Source organism: Mercenaria mercenaria, chromosome 7 (assembly GCF_021730395.1).
Source record: "Mercenaria mercenaria strain notata chromosome 7, MADL_Memer_1, whole genome shotgun sequence".
Classification (NCBI taxonomy): Eukaryota; Metazoa; Mollusca; class Bivalvia; order Venerida; family Veneridae; genus Mercenaria; species Mercenaria mercenaria.
This window is the reverse complement of record NC_069367.1, coordinates 16,996,985-17,015,665: the sequence shown is the minus strand read 5'-3', so window position 1 is coordinate 17,015,665 and position 18,681 is coordinate 16,996,985.

Here is an 18,681-nt window from a genome sequence, read left to right as displayed (position 1 = left end):
TTATTTAAGGATTTTAAATGAGGTCTGCAACACTGTGCTAATTAAGTGTCAGGATATACAGTACTGTACTGGTTTGGAACCAGTAGCCGGACAGATTTTCATATTTCGGCGCCATTAATTATTTCCGGTAAAACTATACTGAGCGTCTGTATCTGTATTGATACTCGAAATTATCTCACTAATGAGCAAAAATTATCGAGGGTGTGTGTGCGCTTGATGTAAGATGTTAATCGCGCGATCTATAGTCCAAGAGAGCACGTTTGAATATATCGTTTTTTGTACAAGTAATAACTGGGTAATGAGTTCCAATCGCGGATGGTTTGAGGCACAAATGAGTTTTTGTATATGTCTGTATTACATGTCAATTGTTTGATTGATTTAGAATTTGGTCTTCATTGTCGCCGTGGGTTATATTCCAGGAAATCATCAGTGGGGACGGCCACCAGGTCGTAGACGATCTTATGTAGGAATGCCAGGCGCTGGTCTCATCGGTGCTCCTTTAAGGGTTTCCACTTCAGGTCACACATCATGTTAGAAACACTACTTTTGCGCCTATAATCTTTAGAAACGAAATGCGCTGCGCGCCTTTGTACACCCTCAAGCTTGTCTATGTCTTTCTGGAGGTGGGGTTCCCAGACAACACATGCATAATCTAACACAGATCGAACTAGGGAAATGTATGCTTGTTCTTTGAAGGCTTTATTACTATGTCGTAAGTTTCTTCTTATAAATCCAAGTAAACTACTTGTGCGATTACAAATTTTGTTAATGTGTGTTGACCATTTCAGATGGTCACTTATTTGAACTCCCAAGTATGGATTGTCTTCTACTTGTTGTAAAAAATGATTGTTCAATGTATAGTTGTAAGTTGATGGTACTTTGCTGCGATGAATTGACATAAGGTAACACTTTGTTGCATTGAATCTCATTCCCCAGTTGTCTGCCCAATTTTGGAGTGATAATAAATCTTTCTGTAGAGTTATGTGGTCTTGATATGACGAGATTTGCCGGTAAAGTAGACAGTCATCCGCAAATAGACGCACTTGGGATGTCACACTTTTGGGAAGATCATTGATATGACATAGGAAGAGAAGAGGACCAAGTACGGTTCCTTGGGGTACCCCGGAGTCAACTGTACATGACGATGATGCTTCCCCTTTAACAATAACTCTTTGTTTGCGTTTCATCAGAAAGGATAGAATCCATTTCTGGATGTTACCACGAATGCCGTAATTGTCTAGTTTATGAAGTAATTTTCGATGAGGTACGGTATCAAACGCTTTACTGAAGTCTAATATAACCATACCTATTTGGTTCTTTTTGTCATATTTTTTCATTATGTCATCCATTGTTGTGATTAATTGACTTTCACAAGAGTGTCCACTTCGAAAACCATGTTGTAGAGAAGTTAATATTTTATGATGTTCCAGGTGTTTTAAGATGTGACGACATATGATATGTTCGAATGTCTTACAGCAGACACTTGTTAGTGACACTGGCCGGTAATTGCTGGCTTCGTGGCGACTTCCCTTTTTAAAGATGGGCGAAACATTCGCTTTTCTCCAGTCTGAGGGTAGAGTACTAGTAGATAGACTTATCTGAAAGATATGTGTTATTGCTGGAGCCAGTTCTTCGGAGCAGTGATGTAGTAGTCTGTTTGGGATGCTGTCAGGACCACTTGCTTTATTTATGTTCAGTTTTTCCACACCAGATGTTGTTATTTTGAGATCGTTTATGTCCGGGTATCGAATTTCATTTAGTTTCTGAGCATATGGGTTTTCTTTAGTGAATACAGATTTAAATTGATTGTTAAGGATTTCTGCTTTTGTTTGACTGTCCTGATGGAGAACACCATTGCGTTTGAGACCCGCTACCCCAACATTGTCACAGCGTTTTGATTTAATGTACTTCCAGAATGATTTGTTGTTTCCATCTTGCATACTTTTAGACAGAGATTCATTGACATAAGTCCAGTGCGTATTTCTAATTTCTTTTTGGATTACACTTTTATACGATCTGAAATTTTCCCAGTCCTCCTTGCTTTTTGAGAGTTTAGCTTTTTGATGTAGTTTGTGTTTCTTTTAAATTTTTTTTCTCAACGGTGATGTGATCCATGGATGACTGTGTTTGTTCGATGACAATTTGGATGGTACTTCAGAGTCCAGAACGCTGTTAATTCCAGTTTTAAGATTGTTCCAACAGTCCTCAACGTTTTTCATGTTACAAACTTCAGATGATAATTTACACATTTTTGCTTTAATATTTTCCCAGTTAGCTTTTTTATAGTGATAGATTTTGCGTCTTTTTGGCTTGTTATATTTTGGTTTTATATCAAGAGTCCACGATGACCATTTCATGATCTGAGATGCCCGGTATGGTGTCACAAGTTTTTACTAAGCTGGGGTGAGATGTGAAGTACAGATCCAGATTATTGTCTTGTCTGGTTTGGTTCATTTGTATTTGTTCTAGACCATGTTCTTCAGCTATATTTAGGAGGTAGTGATGTTGGTTACTTTGATTGCAACTAGTCTTGACTGCCAATGAATTCCAGTCTATGTGAGGTAGGTTAAAGTCGCCGGCTAGTATTAGGATTTTGTCTTTACATTTTTCTTTAACTCTGGATATTGATTCGTTTAAGTAATCAAGATGGGCTCTTAAGATTTCTATTTCTTATGGCGCACTGCATACACCAGGGGCAGATCCAGGATTTGGTGTTAGAGGGGGCGTAAAATATGTGGTAGGGTAACTATAGGGGGGTCAGGGGGCATGCTTCCCCAGTGAAAATTTTGAAAAATATGGATCCATCTGGTGCATTCTGAGCATTCTGAGGTAATTTATTTGGCATTGAAAAAGGACAGGTTTTGTGACAAAATCAACACCAATAACATGCTAATTATCATAAGTGCATGTTTTATGACTTGTCAGACTTGAGTAAGTATCTAGGAATTTCTTAGCCCGGTTTCTGAGGATTTTACTGGGAGTTGTTAACCGGGGTCATTCAACATAGAAATGGCATTATAGGAGCTCATGCAAACTTTGTTAGAGTTTCAGTTTGCGAGCTAAGCGAGCGAGAAAAAATGCAGTGTTTTAATCCAGAACATAAGACAAATTCCCTATGCAAGCGTAGCGAGAAAAAATGCATATTTTATACTTTTGCATCCGAACAGAAAACAAGTTACGCATTTGAGCATAGCAAGCCAGAAAAATTGCACATTTTTACTCAGAACAAAAGGAAAATTCTATATGCGAGCGCAGCGAGTGAGAAAAAATATTTTTCACCCAGAATAAAAGACAAATTATGTACGCGAGCATAGCGAGCAAGAAAAAATTCATACTTTGCACCTTTTTGCATACTTTGTACTTTTTACACAGAACAAAAGGCAAAAAAACTATGCTCTGGTGCAAAATGGTTTCTCAAGCTACAGCCTTCAAATTTGGACCACATGCATAGTTTTGTGTACCGAAAAAAACTTTGACCTTGACATTGACCTAGTGACCTACTTTCACATTTCTCGAGCTACAACCTTCAAATTTGGACCACATGCATAGTTTTGTGTACCGAAAAACACTTTGACCTTGACATTGACCTGGTGACCTACTTTCACATTTTTGAAGGTACAGGCTTCAAATTTGGACCACATGCATAGTTCTGTGTTCCGAAATGAAATTTGACCTTGATTTTGACCTAGTGACCTACTTTAATATTTCTCAAGTTACAGCCTTCAAATTTGGACCACATGCATAGTTTTGTGTACCGAAATGAATTTTGATCTTGAGATTGACCTAGTGACCTACTTTCACATTTCTAAAGCTACAGGCTTCACATTTGAAAGCACATGCATAGTTTTGTATACCGAAATGAACTTTGACCTTGAAATTGATCTTGTGACCTACTTCCACATTTCTGAAGCTACAGCTTTCAAATTTGGACCACATGCATGGGCCACATGCACAGTGATGTGTACTGAAATGAAATTTGACCTTGAGCTAGTCTTGAAATTTGGAACAATCAAAAATGGCTCAATGGTGGGCGCCAAGATCACTCTGTGATCTCTTGTTTCCTAATGTGATTTAAAAAACCTGCTAGTAAAATGTGTAAATCATGGTGATTTAATATGATCAGTGACCACGTATTCTTTTCATGTAAGCAAATAATTAGTACTTGTCAAAACCTTTCATTTGATTTTATACACCACTATAATCGTTCCAAGAATAAGGGAGAAAAGTGGTATTTTAAGCTTGAGTGATTTCACTCCCGGTTTGACTCTAATAGACATTATCAAACCATTTCGTATGATACCAAACACGGGTATATTCAGATAAGCCATAAGGAAGAAATCACCATTTCCCGCATGGATGGTTTTCAGTAAAATGCACTTTTTCCCGAAAACGTATAGAGTATATAATTTTTAGTCTACTCCCAAGGAGCTTTCTTTTGGTGTGCTGATCAAAGGATTTTGAATGCTTTGAAATTTACTTTTGAAAGCAATTAAGGGACATAACTCGATGACGACTTTTATGAATTCTATCAAATAATATTAAAAATATTAAAATGTGTATCATTAACTTGATCTCAAGGGAAGGAAAAAGAATGTCTTATCCATATATATTTCTCCATTTACTTAGACTATAAATGTTGTCTCTAATACACAAGCCTCAGTGCCATTCTGGGGAAAGATTCGCCAGCAGGTTATTATCAAATGCATTATAACGCTGGAGTGCAATTCCTAGGAAGATTATGAGGCACATAAGTATCAAGTACAATATAATGCTTGAATGCAATGTCAGGAAGGATAATGACTTTTCCTGAAAGTCAACGAGTGCATTAATACATCGCTTGAGTGCTATTATTATTATGTAGAGATAGACCCTAAAATTTTCAATGACAGTATTACATTAAAAAAGGTCTTGAAATTGATTTCCAAGTCCTTGAAATAACCAAAAATGATTTCACAAATGTGAAGTTTATGACAGTTTTGTTAGTATCAATAACAGAAGTTAAAATTTTTAATTTAAAGTTGTGATCCACAAAGAATGACAATCTTCCCTTGGGGCTAGTACTTATAAGTAGAGATCAATTATTTTTACTTCCTTGCAATTACACTTTGAGTGGAAAATGAAAACTGTTTTAGACACAATATCATACTTTTTTACACAACAAAATCATTAAGGATTTATTCATTTGTGTTTGATTTACCCTCAAGACATGGTTCCTATCATTCTGTCAACTTATATATGGTAAAATATTAACTTTTATCAAGCCAATAATAAATGAAATACCAGTAGGTAAATATTAGAGCAGATAATACAGTTTTGCTTGCATCAAAATGTCACAACAGAACCACTTTTGTAATACAGAACACCTGGTAGGATTAGTAAAGGTGCAATTATATTGGTCTCTATTTCCTATGCCTATATTATGTTTGAATGCAATTCCCGTATAAAACATGACTTTTATATGGGTCGTCAGAAAGTGAACGGGTGCATTTTATATGGCTTGAGTGCAATTACCATGCTTGAGTACAGATAATGACTTTTCCATAATGTGACGCGTGTGATTTATAACCATGGATTTAGGGTCCGCAAAATGCAAAACGAAATACTAGAGTTTTCTCAGTGCTTGAATCTGAATTAGAGCTTTGCCAGTAAAAGGGGCTAAATTCATTTAAATATATAATCAGAGTTATTGGGATTGTTTCTTCTGATGCAGCCTTTGATAGTACAACTAAGTTTCAAGTCAAAAGCTTTGAAAATAACAGAGGTACTGGACTTTATGTAGAACTTTAACCAAAAAGTTCTAAAATAAAAGGGGCATATCATTGTCAAAAATCAACCCAGAGTTATAGGGATAAATTCTCCTGGTGTAGACTTTGATAGTAAATAAATATTTTAAGTTTAAAGTCAATAGTTTTGAAAGTAACAGAGATATTTGACTTTATCAAAAGCTTTAAGCAACGGCGACGACGGCCACGTCGACTCCGGGGCGGGTGCTATTGTTCTACCTTTTCTTCGAAAAGTCGAGCTTAAAATAGATAATGATCTCATTCTAAAAATAGATTCACGCATGCGTACCAAAAATACGCTGATCATTGGAATATTTTAGTTGTGGAAGTTTGAGGAGTGGAAAAGTAAGTTCCTAATTTATTATATTCATGCATTTTAAGAAACATATTTGTGATTTATGAATTGTCATTTATGAAATTAATATATAATCCTTTATTATTGCTCAGGTAAGTTTTTGTGATCGCTCGATGTCCGGCGTTTGTGTGTTGTCTGTCGTCTGTCAACGTTTAGCTTGTGTATGCGATAGAGACTGTATTTTTCAACTGATCTTGATGAAATTTTGTCAGAATGATTACCTTGATGTAATCTAGGTCAAGTTAGAAAATGAGTCATCTGTGGTCATAAACTAGATCACTAGGTCAAATCAAAGAAAAACGTGTATGCGATAGAGGCTGTATTTTTCAATTGATCTTCATGATTTTTTGTCAGAATAATAACCTTGATAAAATTTAGGCCAAGTTCGAAAATGGGTCATCTGGGGTCAAAAATTAGGTTACTATGTCAAATCAAAGAAAAAACATGTGTATGCGATAGAGGCTGTATTTTTCAATTGATTTTCATGAAATTTTGACAGAATGATTACCCTGATAAAATCTAGGCCAAGTTTGAAAATAGGTTATCTGTGGTTAAAAACTAGGTCACTTGGTCAAATCAAAGAAAAGCCTTGTGTATGCGATAGAGGCTGTATTTTTCAATTGATCTACTTGAAATTTAATCTGGACAGAATGATTACCTTGATGAAATCTAGGGTGAGTTTGAATATGGGTTATCTGGGGCCAAAAAGAAGGTCACTAGGTCAAATCAAAGAAAAACTTTGTTTATGAGATAGAGGTTTTATTTTTTTTCAACTGATCTTCATGAAATTTCGTCAGAATATTTGCCTTTATAAAATCTAGGCCAAGTTTGAAAATGGAACATCCGGGGTCAAAAACTGGGTCACCGGGTCAAATCAAATAAAAACCTTGTGTATGCGATAGAAGCTGTATTTTTCAATTGATCTTCATAAAATTTGGTCAGAATGATTTCCTTGATGAAATCTAAGATGAGTTTTAATATGGGTCATCTGGGGCAAAAAAGAAGGTCACTAGGTCAAATAAAAGAAAAGCCTTGTGTATGCGATTGAGGCTGCATTTTTCACTTGACCTTCTTGAAATTTGGTCAGAATGATTATCTTGATGAAATCTAGGTCGAGTTTGAATATTGGTCATATGGGATCGAAAACTGGGTCACTAGGTCAAATCAAAGAAAAACATTGGGTATATGTATGCGGTAGAAGCTCTAATTTTCAGTTGATCATGAAATTTTGATAGAATGATTATCATGATAAAATCTAGGCCAAGTTTGAAAACGGGTTATCTGGGGTAAAAAACTAGGTCACTAGGTCAAATCAAATAAAAACCTGGTGTATGCGATAGAAGCTGTATTTTTCAATTGATCTTCATAAATTTTTTTTAGTCTGAATGACTGCCATCATAAAATCTAGGTCAAGTTCAAAGCGGTGCCCCTATTTCCAACTTGTTTTTCCTCCTTTTCCTAATTTGTGTTGCGTATGTTGTCTTGTTTGATGCTGGCATTTATTAACTGTCTGTGTTGTAATTTTGTGTTGCGACATCTCCATCAAGATGGGGAAAGTTGACAATTTCAAAATTAAAATCGTCCCTTTTGTCATATATTTTCGTTTCTAGATTATTATTCACAATTCTTAAATTTAAATCCAGAAATGACGCTCCTAAATCTGAAGCATTAGCCTTGTTAAGCTGTAACTCTTTAGGGTAAATATATTTCACCATTTCTAAAAAATATTGGTTGTCCATATTTAAAATATCATCAAGATACCTTGAGGTTCCATTAAAAGCTTCAATAATTTCAAATTGTGTCTTAGGGGACAAACTAAGCATGAAATCTCGTTCATAACAGTAGTATAGACATTGGTTTGTGTGTAAACAAACGGGCGCCATCTTTGATGACCTAGTTACTATATATAGTAACTTATTTGCATATAAGAAATAAATTCACTGCACATGCGCGGCGGCCATTTTGGAATCTTTTTTAAAATGACATCATCTTCCTATTTGTAGGAATGTTATAGATAGAAACGATCGTTATTTTATGAAATGTTAATAGAAAATACCTCCCTAAAGTACAGAGCGCTGACCTCCTTTCTGATCGGTTAATAAAAACATAACATGTTCTGATTGGTTGTTCAATCTACTTAAACATCATCGTGGGTCTTTGTAACATTATACAGATTGTTTATTCAAGATGAAAACTGTGCTTTCTACTCACGCTGTGGAAAAACACACCTAGTTACTATTTGCATATAAGAAATGATATCACTGCACATGCACCTAGGCCATTTTGTTTAGTTACTCATATTAGAAATGGACAGTTTACGCATGCGTCATTCTCTCTGTAGAATGACCAAGTACGTTTCTCCCAGTTTAATGTTTAGGATATGTGATTCCTGTACCCAGATTGTTGTTCTTTGATATATTTTTTTTTATTATTAAATATAGTATCTACATATAGTTTATACACTTAGACGGCCATTTTGAAATCTAGTTTTCAAAAGGCATCATCATTTTATTTTAAGAATGACCTCACTATATTATAAATACAAACCAGCATTGGTAAACTTTATAATGACCTTATATGTTATTAATAGAAAACGTTTTCCAAAGTATAAACGCCTGACTTGTTACTGGTACTGTTTAGTTTCTCAGCATGAAGATTTCGGCCTGGGTGGTTCCAATACTCCCGCTTTCATAACTTTGGGTATTGTTTAATCACCCCTTGGATATGGTGCCTGCTTTTTAATTTTGTCTTTTGGCGTTGTTTGTGCCGTGTGGCGGTCGTAAAAAGTCTCCCCGTACATTCAATCAGGGCTGTTATATTTCGATCTTCTCAGATCGTTCAGCACGACTTTTATGTCGTGTTACTGGTACTGTTTAGTTTCTCAGCATGAACATTTCGGCCTGGGTGGTTCCAATACTCCCGCTTTCATAGCTTTGGGTATTGTTTAATCACCCCTTGGATATGGTGCCTGCTTTTTAATTTTTTCTTTTGGCTGTTCCTGTGATATGCAAGCTCCATAACCTCAGATCTCCTTTCTAAGTTCCAGTTTGTTTAGTTCTGCTCATTGTTTTCTCGTTTAGGGCAAACCCATTATTTTAACTGGGGACCATACGCCGCTTTTCATGGAGTTACACACTAGTGTAGCATTGAAGGTTCCATGTGCACCGCCGTATGAACACATCTGCGGATGTCTCTAAAATATTTGTGTACTTTTAGCATGTGTAAATGTTGAGTTCTACTCAACAAAGGGCTAGAGGGCGTGGACGGTATCATGCATTTCCACTACCGTCCATGAGCAGGCTCAATCAAACCGAGCCTACAACATTTTCGTTTTTGTTGTGTTGAGCGACCTGTTTCCACTTTTTCTATTCTATTTTTGTATTTAGTGGTCAGTTATAGACGGCGGGGGCAATAACAAACACCAGATATAACGGTTATTGTCTGTTACACTGATCTGTATTAGCGAATACAGTTAATATGTAGTATTTAACGCGTGGAAGAGTCTAGTATGTTATTATCTTTGCAGATGATTGCATTACTGTACCTGAGGTTCATTTATAGCCTTTCATGTAGTTTACAGTATTTTTGGTTGTTTATTTTTTGTAAACATAAAATACGAGCAACAGCGGGCAAAGATAAGTTCAAAATACAAAGGATAATGTTCCATTCTGCATTTGAAAAGTAATAGTTAATTCTGTAATATCACACTACAAAATTAATTTTTACATGTAGATATTGGATAAAGTTTTGTAGCTGCAAGCCTAAGTGTAGTGGTATTCGGACGTTAGTCCAAAGGAAGCTGGCAACTGTGAAAAAAATTAAGTGATCCAAGATTCCAACCTGTCTGAAATTCTCCTCTTAGATTCATCTATGCATTAAAAAGTGAAACATTTCATTTTAACCTGCGTTTTTAGATTAAATTGTAATTTTAACTGATTTCATATGCTCAGTCTGTAAATTTATAGACTCTTAAACGGGTGCGACACCTTATATACCAGTCACTTTATGTACCAGACACTTTATGTACCACTTTGACACTTAGTGTACCACCTATATATTATATAGTAATTGTATCTCAGAGTGTATCACTGTGAATATGTGATAATTACCTGTGAAAACAACTTTGATTTAATCAGCTTAAGTCCATAGAAATTATGTTGTTAACATTTCTATCGGAAAGAGTTAAATTTTACCTTTAAATACTAATTATGAAAATTAACTTTTAAATTTAGTAAAAAACATTTCAAGTAACATAAAATGTAACATTTTCATCAAATTAATACAAAAATGATCATCCACTGTATATCATATATGTGGTACATAAGGTGTCCAAAGTGGTACATAAAGTGCTGGTACATAAAGTGTCTGGTACATAAAGTGACACATTCCTCTTAAACAGTTATAAACTGTTAAATCTTTGAGGGGTGTGCATATTTTTGTAAAACTGTTCAATTAAATAATATTTGTTTATTGTTACAAAAATATTTGCATTTAACAGTGGACATTAAGAATTACAATGTTATCATGATTTATATGTATTTTTATGCAGTCAAACTCCACATCATTTTAAAACTTTCACATTGATTCGAGCCCTTTGTTTGGTAGGTCAATAAGTGTTAATGTTTGCACAGTCTATTTCCACAAAGCAAATTTCTATCAAGATTAAATTCTTGTTCACTTGTTACAACAGTTGATTAATAAGCAGTTTTGATTCAAAATATTAAAACAGGTGTTTACTAAATTTTGGCAGTGGCTAGTGAACCGTCACCGGTGCTGCAGACCCGAGGTCTAGTGTACCGTCACCGGTGCAGCAGACCTGAGGTCTAGTGCACCGTCATTTTTGTTATATATAAAATATAGCCTTTCTTTGAAGTATAATTATAACATCTTGTCACCAGTAATATGTATGACCATTATTAAAAGAATGAAGTAAGATAAACCTTGATTTACCTTTTAATTTACCGATTTACCTCAGTCTTCACTCTTCGGCAACATTATTTCAGATTCACTATCTCATGATCAGAGCTGCCACCACAAAAGACAAACACGCCCAATCCAGTCATTAAATAACTTTAACAAGCAATCCAACAACGCCTACATTTGTAGACTTTAATTCATTGTCTTAATTTAATCTTTATTGCCTTTCACAGTTTTAATCATGGATTTCGTGAGATGCAGTTATTGTAATCAATAATATAACAAATCGAGGGCTCAGAGCGAAACTAGTCTATCTGCTTCTATTTCTATATACACTTGGACTAGTTTCGCTCTAAGCCCTCGAAATATTGAAATCACCGTGCATGTACATTATAAACTATTTGCTTGCAAGATATCAATATTTCCGAATTTACGGTCCCATGACATAATAAATCTGAAATTAAGATCGAATTTCAATTTTGATATGTATACTTACATATATATCCAAATACAGACAATAACTATTTTTATTTATTCGACGTAAATTGACAAAAATATATGGTTTTCATGAAAATTAAAAAAAAATCAAAGAAATTCATTCTGTCATTCGAAAATATCTTAGTAAATGACGACTTATACTAACGTTGCCGAGGAACGAAGATCAGCGCTTGAGATAAAGCCATAAATTAACAAGTAAGTCAAGGTTTATCTTACTTCATTCTTTTAATTATGTTCTTGCGTATTACTGGTGAAAAGATCTTTAAATTAAACTTTACATAAAGGCTATGTTTTATATATTAAAAATGACGGTGCACTAGACCTCAGGTCTGCTGCACGGGTGACGGTGCACTAGACCACGGGTCTGCTGCACCGGTGACGGTTCACTAGCCACTGCCCTAAATTTTTCTGTGGTTTCATGACTAATATTTTCTAAGGCATTTTATAATGTAAATGACACAAGATTCTGATGGAAGAACATGCTACATGAGCATGCATTTTACTAAAACACAAGGGCTCGAATCAATGAGAAAGCTCGAATCAACGAGAAACCTGAGGGGGTCTGGTAGTCGCGTTGTACGGGTTCTGTTATAGGGTCATGGGGGTCTCCCCTTGGAAAGTTTTCAAATAATGGTATGAAATGGTGGCCGCTGGTACATTTTTAGGTTTAATTTTTGAATGATGAGTATTGGTCACTTCTCGGCCGACTGGGAGGTTATAGGGAAGTGCATGGGCCCCTGGGTCCTGGTCCAAAAAATAGGATGTTTCGGGACAGCATATGATAACTTTGGACTGTCACTGTGCGTCACGTCCAATCATATTCTGCATATTACTTTAGGAAATCCCCAATGGAATCTGTTGGGAATGTTTTCTGGTATGTGTACAATTTATTTGTAATATTACATCTCTAATAATAAATAAGTTGATATTAAAGCATAAAATTGACTTGCTGACATTTTTTTTTTAAATTACATGTATGAGTATATATTTAACCCATTTGAAGTTTTTACATAAATATTAATCAAGTTAATGTTTAATTAATTAAAGAAAGTAATATTGACCTGAGTATTTTATGACTTTTTTAATTTTTAAATGTATTAGTTTTTCTAACAGTAAAATGCAAATACGGGTAAGGCTTAGAGGGATGACAACTATAAAAAAACAGATATACATGTAATAAAATAAGACATCCAGATAAGCCAAATAAGTAAGGCTACCAGGCCCTGCCCAGGTTCCAGGCCTGTACATAAGAAGTGTATAGGGGCACTAGTTAAAAACTTTTAAGCTTCAGAGATGTTCATGTTGGTACTTAATCCCTGTATCTGTACCATTTTCGGGAATTATTGTGTAGGTATTATGAATGAGGGAGAAGTATGGATTTCTCACACTATTTTTAGATAAATTTTATTGTGATATATTTTAGGGGCCTGGAAGTAACATGTATGTAATTTAGAAATACAGTGGCACCGTGCACAGGCTACATGTCCACATTAATATTAAAAACCTTGAAGTGTGTCTATACAAAGAAGTCCAGGTAAGATAACAGGTACATGTATGGATGTGACATATGTTAAAAGGAACGAAACGAATTTTGGAGGGATGTACTTAACGCCCTGAACTTCTTGACTGTTTTATGACACAATCAATTTAAGTTGAAACAGTGGTAAGAAATTTTATCTTTACCTATCTGGTATATCCCTTTATGCTGTTTTCTCATATTCTCAGGGGGCTAAGGGGTTGTTTTCTTCCCAAGTGAGTAACAGATCAGTCATTTTATAAACAGTATTTGGGTGTCATAATAAACAACATTTTGTAGAAAATGCATTTGTTTTTCAGATAGAGCCATGAGATGTTACAGAAATTATCCATTTAATTACTTTGTTACAGTATTTGATACCCCCCATCCTCAGAAATGGACCAACATGAATTTAAATTTGATTCTTCAGCACAAACGACTTGTAGCATTTAAAACATCTAAATCATGTTTATGCAATAAAAAAGATAATATTCTGTAGTAAATGCATCAAGAAATATGACAATTAATTGCATAGAGAATAATTTATGGCAATTTTGTTTACACCACCAGAAAAAAATAAGGATTTTTTTGAGAATTCAGTAAAATACCAATATTTTCATCATTTTTTGTTCAAATCACTTGAACATTTCAGTGTATCAGTCTTATCTCATACCTGTCTAGAAAATAACAAAGATCATATCATTTGACAACTTGTCAGGATACTGGTTATATGACCCAGGGAAGTGCCTACGCCTTTAGTATCTGGAACAATGGTTTGGGTCCAATCGCTAAGGTGACTATGTCTTAGACTAGCTGACAAACGATGTAGAATGTCCTTTGTTAAAACGTAAAGCTGTTGAGACCAAATATCTCAGATACAGAATTTTCCTCTGGCTACTTTGCCTAAATGATTCGTGTACCAATGATTCGTAAATGATTTTAATTATGAGCTAGACAATTTCAGGGATCAGGCAAATCACTAAATGTTTCAAACTAACAATTTTCAATTAACTCAAACTCCTATAGGCTGGAGACTCTATACTTGACTGGTCTTTTTGTTGAAGTTCCCGTCAGACAATGTCTTTGAATCAACAACATACGAGTCCTATCGCATAGATGCTTGGCCTCTGTCCTCTCAACTCTATATGAATGCCCCGATTCCTGGATGCTCAGCGCCTATATGCTATCATATATTAGCATTCAACTACCATATAGGTATATCCCGATGCCTTGGCTGTACTTCGCCAATAATGCTGAATCGTCTATAAGCTGGAACCCTCTTACTATCTCAGTAGATTACCAAACTCCGGGTCTCTGTCTCAGCTTCCGATGCTCAGCCTATATATGCTATGGTCTATAGCATTCAATTACCTTTAAGGTAAAACTCCTATGCGCTGGCCATATAGCTCGAAACCTTATCGAAATTCTGCTACTCTTCTTTAGTCTAAGAACTTCCAAAGTCTTCTTTTTAATAATTTATCCGCCCTGACAGGGTAACTGCAATAGTCTCCTTCTCAAGGTACTGGGATAAATTATTAGTTGAATCCTCGATGTGTCTTCTTCAGCTGCTGGATACCGAATGAGCTCTCTATCATTCATCTACCTATTTATACCCCAGCAGACGTGCTATTTTTAGACGTGCTATTTTTAGAAATTGTTTCTGATTGGTCCAAATTTATACATAACGTTCTACAACGAGTACTTGCTCTATCAAATATCTGGTTCCCTTTAACCTTTGTATATGATATAATGTGCGAAGCTGGGACCCAGCTATCCACATAATGAACCCAAATCAACCATAAATGACCCAAATTCTATTAATTACAGCAATTCAACAATAATTATAGTAACGACAACATGAAAAGGGAGTCAATCACTATCTGTGCTTATGTGTTACGTTATCAATATATCAGATAATCAAATTATTCTGACAATAGCCCCCTTCTCAAGAAAATACTCTAAGTTTTTCATAAACATGAAGAATAATTTGTAAACAAATCTCTTTTTTGTTTTTTTGTTTTTACTATTTCTTGATTTTTTGTGTTAAAATCAGTCACATCATATTCTGTTTCAAGTAATCAATTATTGTCTACTTAAATAATCAGCGCATACATTTTCTGTCCCTTTAATAGATTCAATTTTGAATCTGAAACACTGCAAAAACAATGCCCATCTCATAATTCTTGAGCTTTCTACTTTACATTTCTGTATGTAACTCAATGGGGCATGATCAGTCTGCAGGATGAACTCACTGCCGTACAAATACTTCTGAAATTTCTTAACACCAAAAACTATTGACAAACATTCTCTTTCAATTACCGAATAGTTCCTCTCTCTTTGGAGCAATTTCTTACTGGCATATGCTATGGGAAATTGTCCATCTTCATACCTCTGAAGAAGTGCTGCTCCAACCCCAGTATCTGAAGCATCACACTGTAATATAAAAGGTCGTGAAAAGTCTGGTAACCGTAAAATAGGTGCTTGTGTAAGCAAGGTTTTCAAGTATGAAAAGCTTTGGCATGTTGTTCCTCCATATACAGTATTGGGTTTTCCCTTTTTTGATTAAGTCGGTCAGTGGTGCTGCAACTTCGGAGTATGTTTGCTTAAATTTTCTATAATAACCAGTTAAGCCAAGGAAACTCCGTACTTGTCTCTTAGTCTTAGGTTCTTCTGCATTCTTTATGCGATCTAATTTATCATCTTCCATCTCCAGCTGATCATTTCCGACCTTATGCCCAGTGAATGAAATATTATCATATCCTATGAGACACTTTGATGGTTTTAGTGTAAGTTTTGCATCTCTAACCCTCTTAAAAATATTTTGTAACATTGAGACATGTGTGTCCCACGTTATGGTGTGACCTAAAATATCGTCCACATAATTGTCAGCATGTTTGCATCCTGTCAATAATTTTCGCATCATTTTATTAAATGTAGCACCAGAATTTATCATACCAAATGGCATTTTTCGGAACTGAAAACTTCCCTCAGATGTTGTGAAGGCTGTCAAGTGCCTAGATTGCTTCTCGACAGGAATCTGCCAGTACCCTTTGCTGAGGTCTAATTTTGTGAAGAATTTATCTCCATGAAGTTTTGACCGAATATCTTCATCATTTCCCATAGGCTCCGTATCAAATTTAGTTATAGAATTCAACCGCCTAAAATCAATACAAAATCTGTTTGTATTATCTTTCTTTTTCACCATAACGATAGGGGAGTTGTATGCAGAGGTGGCAGGTTCAATAATTCCAGCGTTTAACATGTGTTGAACCTCTTGGTTAACCTCATTACGTTTCGCATATGGTATGGGGTATTGTTTGACTCTAACAGGTTCTGTGGTTGTAAGTTCGACCTTATGTTCTACAAGATTCGTCGTTCCAGGACTTTCTGTGAAAATGTCTTGATATTGTTTTATAAGCGACTTAATTTCAGTAATTTTGCTTTCAGACAAATGAGGATTAATTTGTACATTTTCATATGTTTCTGGCCCTCCTATTCTGACAAGGTCGAGCAAATTTTCGTCATCAACTACCCCAGTCTCTGTGCTAACATCGGCCTCGATCACGGCGACACTTCCTGCAAAAATATCTTGTCTTTCTTCGTACTTTTTGAGTAAATTGATATGGTTTAAAGCCCTATCTTGTCACCGACTTTACTTTAAAATCCATTTTGTTGACCACATCAACTACTTCATAAGGTCCTTTCCACTGAAGCATTAACTTATTGTGGTTAGTTGGTAAAGAAAACAGCACTTTATCCCCGACCTTTAAATTTCTGTTTCTGGCACTCTTGTCGTAGTGGTGTTTGTACGTTTCTTGTGCTGAATGAAGACTTTCTCTAGCTACCTTACATGTTTCCTCCAGCCTATTCCGTAAGTCTAATACATACTCATATGTGTTTCTCGTTTCTGGTGTTCAGCTTCAGTCCAAAGTTCTTTAAGTACTTGCATAGGTCTCTGACTGTCCTGCCATAGAGAAGTTCAAATGGTGAGAATCCTGTACTTGCCTGTGGAACCTCTCGATATGCAAACAGTACAGCTGACAAATATCTATCCCAGTCTTTTGGTTTTTCTTGACACATCTTTTTCAACATACTCTTTAAAATACCATTCATACGCTCACAAAACCATTGCACTTTGGGTTATACGGAGTTGTGAACAATTGTTTCAGGTGATCAGCCTACAAACTTCTTCCATCAGCTGTGAGGTAACTGACTTCCTCTGTCACTTAAGATTTCGGATGGAAATCCTACTCTGGAAAATATATCTAGCAAAGCTTCAGCCATCCGTTCTGTCTCAATCCTAGGTAATGCAACTGCCTCAGGATATCTTGTGGCATAGTCGACCACGGTAAGAATATACCGATTTCCTTTTTCTGAAATAGGAGCAATAGGTCCTATTAAATCCACAGCCACCCGATGAAATGGTGTCTCCATTATTGGCATATCTCCCAATGGAACCTTTCTAACTTTTCCTTTTGGGATCATTTTCTGACATATATCACACGACCTACAAAACCTTGTGACATCACTAGTTAACCCAGGCCAGTAAAACTTGTTTGTATCCCATCAACTGTCTTTCTTATTGATAGGTGTCCTCCAACTATTGATTCATGAGCTAAAGACATAACCCTTTTTCTGAATTGAGTTGGAACTACAATCTGCTTTATCTCTTTGATAATACAGCCTCTCTTTTCTTCGAAGGTTCGATACAATACATCCTTCTTGACTTCGTACATAAATGTAAACCCACTCTTTGTCTTCATTTTCTTTTTATCAGAGGCATACGTCCACAGCTTTCCTAGGTATTGTCCCCCTTCTGAGCTTTTTTTAAACGTTCGACATTTAAATTCATCATGTTTAGGTTCTGTGACCTTCAAAGGTTGATTGACTGTTTTTCTTTCTCAAACCTGTGCTCTTGTTACCACAGCTGCAACAACTTTTTCTTTTGATGGAGACTGTTCTCCATCCCTACTACTCCAGTTAATGTCTGGTCTATCAGAAGCCCCTTTTATATTTCCTATAACTAAGTCGCAGATCAAAGTTGTCAACACCATGGCTTCAACTTCTCCTGTAAAATATGGTGTATCAACCTGTATCCTTGCTGAAGGAACTATCCTTGTACGCCCATCAATTGCAACCATAAGATACTTCTTATCTAACATTTGATTCTCTGATACGAAATCTTTCCTGACAGCCGCCAGCTCACACCCTGTATCTCTCAAAACCTGAACTTCTTTATCACCGATATATCCTTTCTCCAATATCAAGTTCCTTTCACCATTTGTTGAATCAATGGTACAGGTGCTAGCTATAACCGAAATAGATTTTCCATGTGCTAACATAAGTCGTCCATCTTCTATGCAGTCTTTTAACCGTTCGTCATCTAATGATATTGCTATAACTGAGGCTGCAACTTTTCTGTCATCCGACTGTCTGTCTTTCTGCGCTTGGCCTTCCTTTCTCCAGTCTGTGGGTGTAGAATCTTGCATGCCATGCCTATTTCTCTGTCTTTCCTCATAGGATCCCCTACTAGCTAATGCAGCACCACTTATTTTTCTCTTGGATAGGTCTCTGCATTCCCTAGCTATATGACCTTCCTTGTTGCATATAAA